This window comes from Heliangelus exortis, chromosome 15 (assembly GCF_036169615.1).
Source record: "Heliangelus exortis chromosome 15, bHelExo1.hap1, whole genome shotgun sequence".
Taxonomy (NCBI): Eukaryota; Metazoa; Chordata; class Aves; order Apodiformes; family Trochilidae; genus Heliangelus; species Heliangelus exortis.
Window position 1 is genome coordinate 7,464,260 of NC_092436.1, and position 17,783 is coordinate 7,482,042.

A 17,783-nucleotide genomic window follows, 5' to 3' on the forward strand; every position below is an offset into this window, starting at 1 on the left:
GAGATTATGATATTGGCCTTGAAAACACTTACCTGTGGTCTTGGATTTTCAGCAGAAATATTCCTCAGTGCATTATTGCTGCTTATTGTAAGTGCTGAGTTTCCAGTGCTTCCACCATTCACATTGAAGAATGGAGTCTTCTAATTTCTCATCTGGTAATGGTTAAGCTCTACTTTTTGAATGCAAAGACATCAGAAAAACATAATAAAGTATTTTAGTTTATAAACAAACAAACAGTCTCTTGCATATGCTGTCTTGTAGCTGGTCATACTAAAAGTAAACCAGAGCTGTCACCTGAATTCAATTTTATTACATGTACCTTTAACACTAAGAAACTATTATCCAATATAGGACTAGGTGAGAAGAGTCTAATCCAATCCAGTAGTTGATTTTGTATTCCTTTTTATAATGTCTAATTTCTAGTAGTTCCATGAAATGTGTAGATGCTTTCCTCTTGTAGATATGGTCATTTCATGTGCATGTTACTTGGGCTGTGCTCTCTTGGATCTGTTTAAAATAGTGGGGAAAAAAAAAAAAAAAAAAAAAAAAATTCTATCTGATACCACAATTGTTTTGTAAAAAATACACAGGAGGGGAACCCCCCCCAACAATTCAGCAGTTGTGTTCTTAGTTTAATGTGTAAAGCAATCATGTGTTTCTTATAAAGCCTGTTAGAGCTGTTTGGGGAGGGGACTGGAAAATGGGTTTGTTTGTTTTTATGCCTGGTTTAGTTTCCTAGAAACACTTTTCTTTCTATTTGGACAAATAGTTGCAGTACAGTATTGCTGAAACCTGTCCTACTGGTTCCAGTTTGCTGTGAGTCACAGGGATAAATAATGCAATTTCTGAAGTCCAGTGTGCTAAGAAAAATCTATGAGGACCAACATTCACTGAACTGGAGCTGTAGGAACGTCACCTTTCTGCTTCAGCTGAAGCAGGAAAAACAACAGGTTGGAGCAGAGGCTTTAAGTTGTGACTTTATTGCTTCTGTTGTTGTTTAGCATCACCAGAAATTGTGTAGCCCAGGTTGTTAGCTTTGAGGCTTCAGTCTCAGTCTCCATGTACAGCAATTTCATTGATCCTTATCTAGAAAAGAAGCTTGTTTTGCTACTAGGATTATAATCTTTTTTAAGAGAGTGATCAACACAACCCATGTTCTTTCCTCCAGTGCAAAAATATACAGTAATTAAAAATGGTTCTAGGCAGAGGGTATTGGTGTGAGACTGAGAGAAGTTCAGCACTTCTTTGAAGAGAAAATGGAATCCCCATAACAGAACAGCTTATAGTCAACTATTTAAGGTCAAGAATGATGAAACATTTGGGTCATTCTGTTCATGTTGCTAGTAAGAACCATTTAGTATATGACTCTTCCAAGCAAATTCTCTTCCCAGAAAACTCAAATGAAATGAAACTGGAGCATTTAGTTCAAGCCTCTAATGTAGCATACTAATTTGTCTGTAAAAATTAATTAGTGTAAGGAAGAGTAACATACTGTGGGCCAAATTCTTTGGTGACTTCAATGGGAGAAGTGTGTGTATACCTGAGGGCAGTGCTTAGATGGTCCTTTGATCTTAACTTTTGGAGCTCAAGTGCCAAACTTTATTAAAGATTAATTCTTAGTGCCCATTTTTAGCATATGGACAGCCATTCCTAGAGGCAGATGTACCCACCCTGTGGCTGAGGGAAATGTGACCACTGCAGAAAGCAGTTTCATAAGGCTGGGAACCTTGGCAGTGTTAAGATGTAGCTGCAGACCCTCTAGCACCACTTTTTCCAGGAAATAGGCACCTGATTTCTGTTCTCATGTGATAACTAAATGGTGCCGTCCCTTGGTACAGTGAGGAAAAAAAAAGATAAGTTGTATAAAGACTTGCCCAGTTATGTCAGTAATTTTCTGCAGACGTTCATAGTTAAAGAAAATAGAACATCCCTCAGCTATGGGGCTTTGTTAATTGATTTTTTTTTTTAGTCTCTTTAATTGTTTTACTTTTTTTTATTATTAATCTAAGACTTTTTTTTTCTCCTCCAGTCCCTACATCTTACACCCATCCCTACTGTGGGGGTTATTGACACCAAGGGTCACTAATTCAAGATAAGTGGCAGTGCCCTTATGGGAACAATAGGTTGTGCTACAGTTGAGTATTGATAATAATTTTTTTAAACATGTATCCTTTTGGACTAATTATTAGCTTGGGTTCCAGGATTTAAATTTCTGATATCAGCTGCCTGCCTCCTCTCCCTTAAATGCTGCAATAAGCTATTATTTTTTTGTAGAATATGAGTGGGTATCTTTGGATATTTATGGTAGTGATAAAGATATTTCATTGTATCATTGTCATAGCATCAAATATCACCTGGCAGTATTTGATGTATGTGTTATCATCACTCTTCTGAATAGTGCTTTCATTCCTATTTTTCAGATGACAGGTCAGGTAAACCCACAAAACTCTCACAGAAATAAAGTATCAGGTGCCTAAGGTTTTTTCTGTCTGTTTACAGTGATGTGGGAAAAGAAGCTTCTCCAGGCTGAGAAGCTCTTGCATTATGTGTCCTGTTATTGGCTCTCTTGTCCTGGGAGCTCTGTCCCAAGGAAAGCTCTGACTCATGAGCAGAGATTTCTGGTCAAGCAGCTCTGCTACAGGTGGAGGGCAAAGTTTCTCTTAGAGCAGGTAGAAGATGATACATTACTATTTGTGCTCAGCATGAATAAAGGGGTCAGATGGCAGAGGTATATATGTAAATAAATATCTTTGGGAAATTCTCCTTTGATTTCCAAGAGTTATATCCAACTGAGTAGTGACATTACTGTTGTCTGTGAATGAACATTTCACTAATGTAAAACAATTCCCTTTTTGGCCATACAGTTTTCCAGTATAGGCATCTTATTTATTTAATAAAGGGAGTTTATTTGCCCACTCTTGGGATAATGTAATGTGAGCTCATGACTCTTTCCTCTCCAAATGGTGTCAGTGCAGCATTTCTGGATTTGTCACATCTGAGTGGTCAGGGTGATGCTCACAGAGACCTAGCAGAGTCGTGGTTCAAGGACTTCCCTCTTCTTTTTTGGCAGAAAGAGTATTGGATGCTGATGCAACATCCTAGTTCTTCCTTCACGTATCTCTTCAGCTGCTCAGCAGCTGAAGAGCTGACAGAATTAAATTACATTGCTGCTGCTGCTATTAACAAAGAGTAAAGAGAAACTGTTACATCTGGCTCCACTTCTTTGCCAGAGTCTTCCTTTAATTGTTTTCTAATTTGAAGAAAACCACAAATGACAAGATGAAACTCCTAGAAATGTAAATACAAGAGTCAAATTGTTCTTGTCAGATTTCTAGTTCACAAACCATGGTAATGTGATTCTGCATATCTGACCAATAAATAAGGATTGCAGAGAATGGATGCTGTTGATTTCTTTCTCCACATTCACAGTTCCCTCACTGACGGTCACAAAAATTCTTTCATTTGGAAGATCATGGAACATTCTGAATTTGAGAATCCAGCCTGACAGCTGCAGGTTTCTTTAGCATCTTTCCAGGATGTTCCTCCTTAGCAGTAAATTGGGAATCCAGTTTGAGCTGGCTGGGAAAGGTTTTATTTATCCTCTACGAGTTTTACAAGGATTTTATTGTTTTTCATTCCTCATTTTAGTCAGGTAATGGTGAAATATTTTTGAAGAACGCATAAAGTTTCACAGACTGTGGTATGTAGGGTCATCCAATGTCTAAATGTATAATCAGTCAGTAGTTATGATCTTTCATGAAAAATACAAATGAAATAGTACCACTAGTCAGAGATTTTTCTCAACTAATTTTACAAAGAGTTTGACTCTCAAATAGGAAATTTAGAGCTAAGTGGTCTTCACCAACAATCTGTTAAGGAACAAGGTTTCTCCTTCTGAATGTCCATATGAACAGCACAGTTAATGTTAATTTACAAATTGTTTGTTAGTCAAAAATAAGAAGTTAAAGTACAGAAATGCAAACAAAACCTGCAACCAACATCTCATTTCAAATCGATGTGTGACACTTAACTTACAGTCATGGACCTGGGCTCCTCTGGCCATGTTTACAAAGACAAATAACAAAATCCACTCAGGGATTCCATGACTGAAAGAAATTCCCAGGTAACGTAAGGATCCCTTATTCCTTTACAAACATATTGAAGCCTTCCAGCTCTAGCAGTGTCTGGCAGCCAGCTGACCCTTTTGTGAGATGTCTCTGCTGCAACTTTGAATGACACAGTTGGCCAAGTTGCTGAAACTCATCTATTTCCTTTGAAGTCTTGCCATTGTAGAGGTTAACTGCCTTACTGAGCTGATCCCTACCTGCTGCATGGGTCAGCTAGCAGGTCAGTTTAGAGGACAGCTTGTTAGGGCATTTCCCAAAATGCTGCTTTTCCAATCTGTTTGAGTTTGGTTTGTTTGCCATGGAGTTCTTGCAGAAAAGCAGCAAGATGACGCAGCTTAAACACAGAGCTGCAAGAGAGGAGCAGAGCCCTGAGCTGGGGAGGGGGGGTGCGAGGGGGGGAAGAGGGGACTGCAGCCAACAAGCACCAGTAGAAAGTGCAGCTGTCACAGAAAAGAGAGAAGTTAAAAAGGGAATGGGAAAAAAAAACCCTGACTGTCCCTCAGGAGCTGGGGCTGCTGTCGTTCCAAATGCCGACAGCTTTCCAAACCCAAACCAAAGCTATAAAATATGAAATATAATGAGGAAAAGTTGGCACTCACTCATGTGTAGCTGTCAAACTAATAAAAACAAAACTATCTGGCAGCTGGCACTTAGGTGCTGCGAGATGCCAGCTCTGGACTCCTGCAGAAGGAGGTCTTGCCTTTGCCTCCTTCTTCTGGGTGTTTGCTAGATTTTAAAATGTGCACCAGAGGATGAGGAGATGCATCCCCATGTCAAGGCAGGCCTTGATCTTTGAAATTATAGTCTCCAAATTATGTGCCCTTTCCCACTTCCCCTGCTTAGGGAGGACAAACAGAAAAAGGGTGTTGTACACTGGATGTTACCACATTTTTGTTCCACTTTCCCTGTTATTTATTTGGTTATTTGGTATTACTGGTCTAAATTGTTGAGATGGCTCCAGTGGATTGAACTGACTTGCTTTTGATGTGGACAGTAAGCAGATGTGGTGGCACAAAGCTGGCAAAGGGCATAACCCCAAATCAGGACTCCTATCAATATTCTAAAGTAAATCTCAAAAAATAATAATAAATAAATAATTAAAAATCTTACCAGACCATCTAAGAATCAAGCAGAAGTGAGATTCATGGGGTAGAGGACATGACCAGCCTTTCCCCATATAAGTGTTGGCACAGGTGTACATTCTTTTTGTAGTAATAATTACTTCTGGACAATTAGAAAGATGAGTAGGTCAAAGCAGCTGATGATTACACTCCTGCATCTCCACTCGATGAGAGTCAGGGTGTTCACTCTGGATTAGATTTAGACTGGATTGGGTGTCTTAAACACCTTTGTGGTTTGGTAAGGTTTGAATAAGGCACTGATTTGTACTTCATATTCCACAAGTCAAGGCACATTTGGCATTCACCTGGACTGGAGCATCTCATGTAGTTTGCTCCAAAAGGGATCCCATTCATTTAGAGGAACCACTCTGGAAAACAATGCATGTTGGATGGAGAATAGCAAAGGATTCCCTTCAGAGCAGCACCAAGCTGAAACACAAACATGGACACAATTGGGGTGCTTCCTGATGCTTTGAGCAAAGAATATTTTTAAGGACATGATGTGTCATTTAGGAAGCATCTGGGTAGTGATGCTCTGGTTTTTCAGCCTGTGCTCACTGGGGACTCGGGTCCCCAGCTCTGGCTGAGAGACAGACCAAGTCAACACTAGTAGGGTAAGGTATTGTGTTTGGGAAGGGATCGTGGCAAACCCAGGCCTTTAATTCCAATGCAATCCTGAGCACACATGCTTTGTGCCCCCATACTTCAAGAATAGGTAGCTACCTGCAATTGCATTTTTTACATCTTCTCTGAAAACTGCTCCTCCTTACAAGAGTCTACATTGAATGTGTAAATTGCTCTGTGGAATCTCCTGTGAATCTTCCCCTCTGTAGCTGAGAAAGTATTTGTTCACTTTTATGAAGAGCAACCTCTCAATGGTTAGTGCAAACAGACCATCCCTCAGGCACCTGACACTCATGGCAAACAGACAAGTTTGTCAGTAAATGACAGTGTCCCTGTAGAAAACAGTTTGGTACAGACATTCAAGGGCACAGAGCAAAGCTTTCCATTGCAGGGACAACACGTTCGTGGCTGGATGCAGCCTGCTTTGCTTGTCTGCCAGCAGAACTGACTATGTGTTAAGGGTTTGGGAATTTCTCCTGTTTTTAACAAAACAGATTCCTTCTTAGTTGCTTTGATTTTGTCGGCCATCTCCTCCCAGCTTTCATTGGCTCTGAACCAATCTATACCACTCATCCCACTGCCTCATGGGCTCTGGTGGTAATAGAGGCAACCTGCTTCTCATCAGAAAGGCTGACTTGGTTCTGTGCACTTCAGTTGTTCAGATCATCACAGACAAATAAAACCAATTTTCATTTGCAAGGATCTCCTTTTCTGTACTATAGTATCTGCATCAAAGGCTTCCTAGTTAAGGGAATTCTGCAAACAGGCACTTACTAATGCCCTGCTCCCATCTCAGATCAGAAATAAAGATGGCCATGAATGATCCTCTCTCCTCTGAAACACATCCACCATGTGCACGTGCATGCAGGTTATCCCAGATAGCTCTTCAGCAGCATTTCCGTGGGCTCAGAGGTTTTCATGGCTGGAAGGAAATTTTCATTAAAAATAACTCATGTGAAGATGTGATCTGTCATAGCTAAGCTACTAATGGTTAGTTGTAATATATGTAAAGAGGTATGCTATGTATTGTTTATCTGGCTCTTATGTGTAATTAAGGTTGCTGTAGAAAGATTTGCTTCCAATTCACTCTGCCTGTGGGTCTGCCTAATGTCTGTTAAGACATCCCTGGTTTATGTCATGTGCTGCAATAAGGAGACTGTTGGAGTTCATTCTTACCTATCAATATAATAAAGGATCAAAAATTGAAGTGTATATATAGCAAACATGAAGATCCAGGTGAAGCTATAAAACTGGTTAATCTGGTCTTAAACCATGGATCCTTTTCACTTACTGGACTTCTAAATTGTATCCATGTAATTATTTTTTTCTAACAGCAGAGATTACCTTAATTTTTCACACAAGGGATGCTGCAAACCCCAGTGAAGGGAATTTCAGCCTGGTTTCAGATACAGACTATAGCCAGTGAGGGTAACCCACTTCTGGAACCTGCTCCTATGAAATGTAGAAGACTGATCTCATTTTAGCCATCAAAAAGTGTGTGTTCATGCTAAGCCAGCTGACCAGGGTCCCACAAAGGTCGGCTGTGAGAAAGACATGCTCAGAGTCAGACTAGAGATATGCTGAAAAAATTGCAGAGGTACTTGCTTTTCTCCACGCAAGGTTGAAGGAAATTTAATGAGATTTCAGGATAGAGCCAGGACAGCAGTTTGCAGTATGCAAATTCCATTGAAAAAGTCAGAGCTGAGACAGAAGTATGATCCACAGAGGTGCTCTCTGAGGCTGCAGATGCTTTGCCAGATAGGAGATTTGCAAAAAGGGAGAGCTTGAACAATGAGCCATTCAGGATGGGCTCTCTGGGACTGCACATGGGTCATTTTTGCTGTAGAAAGAATCTTCTCTGGAGAAGACATTCTTTCCTCACTTTTGAGAGAGGGAGACAAAGTAATGTCCCTAAAACAATGTCTCAGAAAGACCTTCTAGGGAGGTTTCTTTTTAGCCTCATTTGAAATGCTAGAAGCCCAAATTTTTGTGTGTTTTTGTTTTAATGATACATTCTTGCAAGGATTCAAGAATTCAATATCATCAGAGGGTGCATGAAATTCCCTCTGACAGTTATGGGGGTTCCACCCATAGATCAAAACAAACAAACAAACAAAAAAAAACCAACAAAAAACCCCCCAAACAAACAAAGAGAAAGAAAACAGAAAAAGAAATAGCACGAGAAGAAAGAAAGAATAGCTCCCTGTCTTTCAGCAGCCCAAGCCCCACAATTGTACTATGCCAAAGGCTGCACAGCATGGAAGTTGCTGTGATCATTCCCATCAGAAAACAAAACTTTTAGCTAGGAAAAACTCAGAAGATTTTGCATGGGTAGCGCCTGTATGCACCCAAATTAGTAGCAGGTGTTTTAGCCTATTGTATGTTAGTTTTGTGTTGGAAAGAAAGGACTGCCAGGTCAGTGGTAGAAGGGGTTCATGCCTCCTTCCTACCCCCCTCTGTTTGTCAGTTTCCAATCCTTGTGGATCCCTGGTCTGGCCATCCTGTTTGCTCTCTTGTCATCAGTACCATCAGTAATGGTTTCCTTGCTTCGGGTATGGGTCGGGTTGTGCTCCCTGCCAGAATGCTTTGGAAGGAAATCATTCCAAGTCAGCCTAATGCCATAACAAGCTCTGCAACAGCTGCAGCAGTGATATGCTGGCAAGCTGTGTTGACCTTTTAAAATGAATAAAGAATGACTATTTCCCCAGTACATATAACTCTTGCCCAAACCCTATCTCTGTGCCCAGACAGCACAAGCATGATGCTGAATTTGCAAGGAAGCACTTTTTAGTTTTGCTTTTTTTTTTTTTTTTTTTAATGTCAGATTTTACCAAAGCTTGTAAAGTTATTTTCCAAAGGTTGATTCTTTGGAGTTTAAAGTCAAAATAGCCCATTCTAGAAAATGGCAAGCAGGCTCTGAGAGGTTAAGGAATTTTGAAATGATCATACAATGCACTTGTAATGGGCATGAGAACAGAATAAAACCTGGAACTTTCAGGTCTCAGTTCCCTGTTAATCCAAGCTCCATCCTTTAAAGAAATGTGTAATTGAAGACACAGTGTGCCTATATGGTGATGTTTTCCAACACTCTGCAGTCTAGAGATTTCCCATGCCAGAGAATCTGAAACCCAGATCTTGTTTGCCAGCCACTTAACAATCTCCTCCACAGGTTTTTCTTCCATCCAACAACTATTGCTGGATGTGCCTTGGTTACCCTTGATGAAAAAGTAGACAACAACACTTAAGCTCACCAAATCATGGCAATGCAGATAGCAAAGCACTCCCATTCTAGAGCTGGGTGGAGCTGTACAGATAGTTTAGGTACGTACTAAATTTTAGCCATTTCAGTGGTACAGTAGGAAAAATCCATCTATTGACCCAAAGCATAAAAGACACCAAGCTTACAGGAAAAAAATATGTATTTTCATTAGTGTGCTTTCATATTAGTTAGGTTGATTAAATTGTTATGACTGCAAATCAGGAGTGTGGACTTACTGAAGCAGCTATTTTCTTGCTGGAAAGAACATTAGTTTAACAAAGTTTTCATCACTAGGTTGTTTTTTAACTGTTTCAAAGTATCAAAATGCTTTCTTCCAATATATTCCAAATCAAAAAATATGTTTTCTGACTTTTTGCAACAAAAAAAATCACTCAGTGCCTACAAAAACAGTAATTATTAAACATTTTAAAACTTTTGAGACAAAATGTTTCACTTGGCCTGTACTGTGTCTCCCACCCACATTATCTAATATGATAATTATCATATTAGACTTTCATCCCAATTCAGGATACAACTTATTTTTGAAAACTGTGACTACCTTCATGGATGAAAAAAAATTTCCCACCCAATTTTAACATCTGTGTAAGAACACGAAAGTTATTTTTTATGATGATGCACTAAAAACCCAGTCTGTGGCCAATGAATCATTAAAGTGGGCTTGCTTGTTGAAGTTTCTATAATTCTCTAGAAAAATTCTTGTTTTCTTCCTCACTCTGTACAGGCAAACATTGTACTTGGGAGAGATCATGGTCCATACAGAGAGGAATGCTGAACCCAAGCCAGATGTTTGTAAACCTTAACTTTGAAATGTGGTACAATACCACAAGCTGTCAAGTTGTGTAAAAGCTTTAGCAAAGACAAAACCAGAATGTAATATTTACCAGATGAGATTTCTCTGTAATCTTGTTGGAATTCTGGGAGTATCCAACTTTCATAGATTTTGAAATGAGAGTTGTATCATTTTTTTTTTTTTTTCTTTTCTTTCTCTCTCTCTTGTGAAGAGGGATAAGGGAAAAACCATACTAATAAAAAGGAAATATTTTACATGGGCAGACGATGAACTTGGAATGTCCTTGGGCAATTTCAGATGGGTATATATTTCTTAGAAGACTGAATCCCATGGTAGATGAAGATTTCAGGCATCATATTTAAGGATTTTTTTTTCCTGAAAAAAAAAAATCTTCTATTTTTGGAACAGTTTACTAAATTGGTAGTAAGTAGGACAATACCACAGTATTAAAAGTGCTTTTCATAATGCCAGAATTATTGCAGTAACATATGTTAAAACAGTGCAAAGCTATCCAACATATTTTACATCTTTTGCCAAAAATAATTTCATTCATCCATATAAAAAGATGAGTAAAATATTTCACTACTTGTATTAAATACATACGACTTGATGCTACATATGACTCAAAATACTAAGTCAAGGAGTCTAAGGTGATGGGTTATTTGCTCTCTATTGAGAAATTTCTTATTCTTTTGGTTACCTGCTTTTAATTTTTGAGAGCCCCCAGCAGTTTCAAGGTGCTGGTATCCCACGAGACCTCTTCTCCCCATTGATTAAGAACAAAAGACCTGTCTACAGAAGTGACCCCAGAGGTTTTTACACTACTCATTTAGCTGAAGAGGAGTTGGACTATGGCTAATGAGAAGATGCTGAGACCTCACCTGAGAGCAGGGAATGGGTAGATGATTCCCCACCCTACTGTGATATTTTTGCCTCTGAACCTCAGGTTAATAATATCTGAGATGTGGGAGCAACAACTTGTCTCAGCTGGCAGATGACCAAGAAGGGATTCTGCTCAGCTGGCATTATTTATTGCAGCCACTGGGCTGCTCAGTATCATCATGGATTGGACTGGCAGGGATTGTGCTGTAGAATCTGGGATTTCTCCAGTGCTTTGATTCACCTCTCTGGTACTTACAGGTGCTGTAAGAGATACATAGCATATACATTGTGGTGGTGAAGAAAACGTTGGTGGGAAGAGTGCCTGAACTGGTGCCACTAGTTTTGTCTTTTTCACAATATCCTGAAGATCCAAAAATAGCAAATGCACAAATCTGCAAGGAATGATGGAATATTTTGGGATGTTACGTTGGATCTGGTTCCCAGCATCAAGGAAACAAGAACACTGCATTCTGTTATATCTCTGCTAAAACATACCTGAGAACAGTGGTTTGTATCACTTTATACTCACCAGAGTCATGGAGATGGTTGTTTGTGCTGCTTTAGTTTGCTAGTTGTGCCAACAACAATTGAATTTAAGGATTTCATTTTCCAGGAAGTCTCCATCCAGCTACTGAGTCAGTGTGCACATCATTTGCATGCTCAGACAATAGAATGTGAAGATACAAATAACATTTGTGTGCCCAAATCAAGTCATTTGCATTTTATGTAATTTGCATTGTAAATTGACTGCCAGACTTTCAATATTTGGCTCTCATTAAGGCTATAAAATAGAGGAAAAGAAATACTGAAATCTTGTGACCTTTTTTGAACATTAGAAAACAGTATTATTGACATCCATCCAAGGGTAATGAGTTGCATGGAGAAAACAGTCTATGGGTCTATATTCATCCTAATCTACTTCAGGCAGGCAGAAATCCACTTTAGATGGCAAAGTTACTTCTGAAGTAATATACAGGAACAAATGCTTCTCCAGGTTGTTTATTCAAAGTACATAAATCAGATATCTAAAATACCCAGCAATATAGTATATGACTAATTTTCTTACCATTGCGTTGTTAGATCCCTTCACCTGCCCCCATCAGCCTGGAGCACCAGGGGTCTGTAAGATCATCTGACAGCTAAGTGGGCTTTTCAGTACACGACTTGGGCACAAAGATCTTCCTCATTCTGAGTAAACAGTAGCTTCCATTTTCTCCCATAGTTGCTGGTTTGAGATTGTAATGAGAGTTCCCACACAGCAACTCTCTAAGCTCCTGGGTAAGATTTCAGCTGGAATAGTTTCCTCAGAATGGAGCATGGTCCTTTATTTGAATGTCATTCACTTGATTCCTTTCCTAAAGACCTCACCCAGTGGGACTTCCACAAGCAAAAACCTTGCAGGACTGCAGCCTGAATTTTGCCAGGAAAAATGTGTATTTGCTACATGATTAATAAGTCATATGTGATCAGGAGGCAGCTCGCTTCCTTTATTTTTTGTGACAACAACTCCTGGAAACTCTCTAATTCTAGGAAAGGATTAGAATTGTCTTTTCTGATTGAGCTCGATGAACAGATAGGACTTGTCAGATTGGATCAAGGTCACATATCACCCACTTCACTACCCAGCATTCCAGATGTTTTCACAGGAAAATGAGGAATCCCTGGTGCCTGCAGTTGCTGTCCATTTTTCACCAAGAATGTCTACTCCAGAAGGTAGAAATGGGCATTAAACTCAAACCAAGCTCAGCATCCCTTATGGAAGCTGTGTATTTTTGCAGTACTTTGTTAGCACTCGTTTCCCATTTTTGCTGTAGGGATGGAAGTGTCTTTCTTATTACTGAGGAGCCAGAGATAAAGGCCCAAAATGTCTATATTTTCAAAGTGGGCATGCTGGTTTTCATCACTGCTATAGATAAGAAGATAGAGGGAAATGTTCAAGATCAGTGAAGATTTGGGTGTGATTTGCCTTTGAATAGTTTCATTTATCTCAAGGTGAGCTAATACAGCTTGTGCTAAAAGGATGTGTAGAAGGACACTGCGGATGGAGAGTGAGGAGGTAGGACTGCTGTACTAATGCCTTTAAAATCACTTTCTACAAAGCAGATTGTTAATTTAGACTTGTTTTCTTAGCTGCTATTTTAAATGGAAAACTGAGACAGAAGACACATGAGATGTAATAATTACCCATCAAGACTTGACTCTTTTTTTTTAAAAAAAAAGGAAAAACAACCACCTGAAAACAGAAATAGAAGCTGGGAGGAAAGGGAGGAAATAGGAAATTTAATTCATTTATTCAGTGCTGGTATTAAGGGAAAACCAAGGTTAAAAAGGAAAAAAAAAAAAAAAAAGACTTTGCAGAGCTCTAATAGATATGCCAGATCCTCTCTTTTGCTTTCAGCAATTGTGGTGCATATTGCTGGCAGTGGTTCAAAGAAATGAAGTGCTCGTTCCCTGGGAATTGTCTTTCACACAAAAAAAGTAATTAGGGAAATAAAGGAATATGATGTATTAGAAAATGGGAGCCATAACAAACTACCAAGTAAGCTGCCATGGCTAATTCTTCTGAACATTCTTTTAACTGCTCTCAAACTTGTAAATGCATCCCAAATATTTCATACTTTCTCTCTCTCATCGAAAAATTCTGTCTGGCCCATCTGATGAGGGCAGAGATGTCAAACATCTAAGTGCGTATTGTGTGTCCTAGTGACAAATATGTTCCCTTGGTGTAGGAAAAGGGCCAGAAGGTACAAAGGGAGAGAGAGTAATCTATTTATAACTTTTACAATGCCTGTAAGAAGAGATCTTGGGAACTCTTCTCCTAGGGTGGCTGATTGTACTCTCTGTGATGTGGACTCTGCTAAGTATGGGTAGGAATTCTATTACTGACCACTACAAAGGGCTGTGTGGTTTAGTTCAGAATATAAAATTCATATTATGAATGCTGTATGGGGGAGGTGGAGGGGGAGGGAAGTACTATTAGCCTTCTGAAGAAGAGGAGGCTGTCATGAATAATGCAGCAGTGGCTCTCCAGGAGTCACACAAATGGATCAGATTTAAGATTCCTTTCCCCGTGATAAGATCATCCATAGGGATGCTTTACATTTCTGCAGCACTTCCCAGGTGCAGATCTCAAACTATTCCAAAGCCCATAGAGGACTGCACTTTCACAGAACTGGAGAGGCTGACAAAAGTTAATACACTGCAAGTCCAGGCGTGGGGAAAGGGTAGAAGGATGAAAAACAAGAGTTGATCACTAAGTTGGCACAGGGACAGCCCAACCCAGCTCTTACCCCTGGTTTGTGCTGTGTTTTGTTGGAGTGTTGTTTGCCCAGCCCTTTTCTCATTGTCAACACAGTAGTCTGTGAGGGTCTGATGACGTCCATGTCAGTGAATGTCCCAAAATAAAGGTTTTGGCAAACTTCAGGGTAATTTGGTACCTAAAGTCAGACACCAGGCACTCAGAGCTATCAGTGTCATTACCAGTGATTTTGCATGGCATTGTACAAAGGGAAGTTGGATCCTGAAAGCAGCCTCAACAGCTGCTTTCAACATAGACCTGAGAGCCCATAGCACCCCTTCCCCACAGCCTGGGCATAAGCAGCCAAAGGCCCTCAGGAGATCTGAGAGGCATCAGCTGAGAAAGATGAGCACCTCAGGCACTATCCTGGCTGTGGTCGCAGGACAGTGGCATGGGGATGGCTGGCAGTGCTGCAGGGACCCCTCCTACTGAGAACAAGTGCACTTGAGTGGGTGCCCATGGACCTTGATGCCAGAGAGAGCTCCTGCACTGCTCACTGCAATGTATCTCATTGCTACCAGCACCTTAGAGGTCAACACTGGATACAGAAATGAAAACTCCCTGGGAGAAACACGTAACTCAGAACTCAGAGTCCCATCAGATGTGTGCCAGGACTGTGGCAGTTTAGAAAAAAACCAAAAAACCCAAAACTTGAGTTAATGGCAGCAATAATGAAGTGGTAACACATCTTTAGGCTAAAAAATATCCTTGATAGTCTCTGCTAATACCATCTTCAGCAGTTCATGACTTTATATGAACAAATAGAAGGATATAATCTTCAGATAAGGTTATAACTTTCTTTCTCTTGTGGAGCTGAGTCTGTGAGAAGCAAGACCATTTTACTAAGAATAAGCATTTGACCCAAGAGAGAACTGTAAGTAAACACCAGTAATACAATGTGCTTTAGAAAAACAGTATTTTTCTGCCCCTTGATCTCACTCAGTCTTAAGCCAATTTTGGCAGATACTGCTGTATTAAGTGGTCAGTACCCCGTAGTGGTCACACACTGTTTTACTGGAGGTCTGACAGCAGCTATAGGTGAGATAAAGTTAACCCTTTGGCTCCCATGGCTAGAATGGATCTTATTGCCACAACAGGGAATGTATCAAGAATTTCTAGCTCTTGTCCTCATGGGGTTAATGGCAATCTGTTGCTGATTTCCCTGGACAATCAGAGTAGCAAACACTGGGCTTTTTAATTAGCCCCAGAGGACAATGCTGGCACAAAAGGCTGTGAAGATCTGGACAAACCAAGGAAAAGTAAAATGAAAACAAACATGGACGTTTATTTTCATAACTCACCAGTTGCAAACAAAATTTCACTTAATAAACCATGAAATGATTCATTGAGTTTCTGTATATTATTGTAAGACCAGCTGGGTAATGTAAAAGTTACTTTCCCTCCTCTTTGTTATTCTGTCCCATATCCAGTTCTCATCCAAATAAAGCTGCATTTATTTGTGTGTTAACATATTTATCATCTTGCTCTTTACCATGCTTTTCTGAAATTGGTTTAGTTCTGACTGAAGTCATCATCATCATGTGTAGATTATCCAGCACAGAGCAATGTCAGAGAATGGATGAGGTTAGAAGGGACATCCAGAGGTCTGTGGTCCAGTCTACCTCTCCCCCTGCTTGAAGGAGAGAACTTAAAAAGAACTATAAATTGCTAATAATTGAGCATGAAGGAAAAGCTTTTTTTCTGGTCATGAAATGGGGCAGGTTTTCTGTTGAACTGGTGAGAGAAAACAGTTATCTGAGTTTCAGTTTGCTTTCTTCCCCCATATCTGAAACACACTGGCATTTACATGAATGCTTTTCAATTATCCTAAGGGAGAAAAATCAGCATGTATTTCCTATATCAGGAAATTATTCCTACTCGGGGGAACACATAAAAAAGTGCTGAATTTGAGCATGTACTTGAGTCCCACTGTGGTAAACGAGCATATGTTTTGAGTTAATCTCTTACTGAAGTACTTTTCTGATTCAGGATGACATACTGCTTGTGAACAATTTTTCTTGTACACATCTTTGATGCATACCTAATGCTTGGTACCTGATTTTTTACTGATGCCCCCTGTTTTGTTTTTTTTCCTTGATTGGATGAATGTAAACTAGTGGAAAGGGCAATAAATCACAGGAGATTTCAAGATGGCAGAGAAAACTGTGTCACTGTAAATCTATGAACTAATGTGAGATATCTGCAAGACTTTTTGCCTTTCAGTGAACCAAAAATTCTGTCACATTCAGGGGTTTCACTTGTTCAGATGTTCACAAATATTGTAGTACTTGGTTAAAGCTAGTTTGTAGCAATATGCTGTCCAGACTCAGTGAATGTTGGCTTTGTCCCACAAGTTTTATAAGGTTGCATTGAATTATGGTAGAACAATTAGTTGCATTCCAACACGATGAGGTTCTTATTTCTTTCAAAACTTCCCTCACTGCTAAATACGCAAGCACATCCTCTTAAAAAATACAGTTTCTATTGCAATTACTATTAGATTTAGGAAAAAAAATAATTCTAGACTCTTTCAGGCAGCATCTACAAAGGTTCCCTGTAGGAGAGGATCAATGGCTGCATTTGTAACAGCTCTGTGTACTTGAGAACATGATACTGATCTAATTGCATGGTGTTACTGAAACCCATTTCCACACATCTGGGCACACGAGATAGAACATGAGATAGTCCTGTCCTCCCCTTTTAGACCCACACTGATCCCACTGGACTGAGAAATGAAACAGAAGGGAATTGGTGCTATGTGGGAAATGCAGATAGGCATTGTGAATGCAATAACACCTGTGTTTTCATGCATGATGGCAAATGAATGACCAATTAGCAAGAGGGACAGTGTAATATAGATCTGTAATTATGCTCATTAATGGCACTGCAGGGTTATATCTCCACTCATTGGTTTCTGTCTTTTGGAAGGGAGTAGAACACAGCTGAAATGCAGCATTTGAAGAGGATTTCAATAGAGATAAAGGCAAACTTAGTAGTGATTTTCAACTTGTACTCAGTAAATGGGTGGAGCTTCATGTACTGAATGACTGGGGAAAGAAAACTGTTGCCAGTAAGTATGAGCTACTTGTGGTCTGCAGCTCCGAAAAGGGTCCATAAGTCCTGACTACTCTGGGAATACGGACAAAAGCAGCAGGAAAAGACTTGGCTCATGTTGGCCAAATGCTGGATGTGGAGATGGCAGAGCTAGTCCAGCACTGCAGCAGAAATATGTCTGCTGGCCACAGTCTTTAACCACACAGTTAAGAGTTGCTTTTTCTAACTCCCTCAAAACCACCTGAGAAAACTCAACAGCAGGCAGGGCAAGATGGACTCGTAGGTTAATCCAGCTTTATACACCTGCCAGAGCTGCCTCACAAAAGGCCTGACCCTGATCTTTACATTTGGCATCAGAGCTCACATTGCTGTTTCCGTGGGAAGTTTTGCTGTGTGCAAGGAGAGACCTGCCTGAAGGATAGGGATCAAAAGATGGGCTGGTGACTCCAGAGACTCTCAGACTCTGTGAAGGAGCAGCAGTAACCTTCACATTTCTCAGTCAGTCCAAATGACAGCAAGAAACCTTTACTGCCTTTCCGTGTTCACCTTTAATATCATTTTTAAAAATTTAGTAAACACAATTGTTGGGTTTCTCATTAACTTTGGA

At 39.9% G+C, this 17,783-nt stretch overlaps 1 long non-coding RNA gene across 1 annotated transcript in view; it reads left to right on the forward strand.

Annotated features, from left to right (window-relative positions):
* LOC139802855 (uncharacterized) overlaps window positions 1-17,783 on the forward strand; it is a 208,935-nt gene that overhangs the window by 163,443 nt on the left and 27,709 nt on the right. The window lies entirely within an intron of this gene.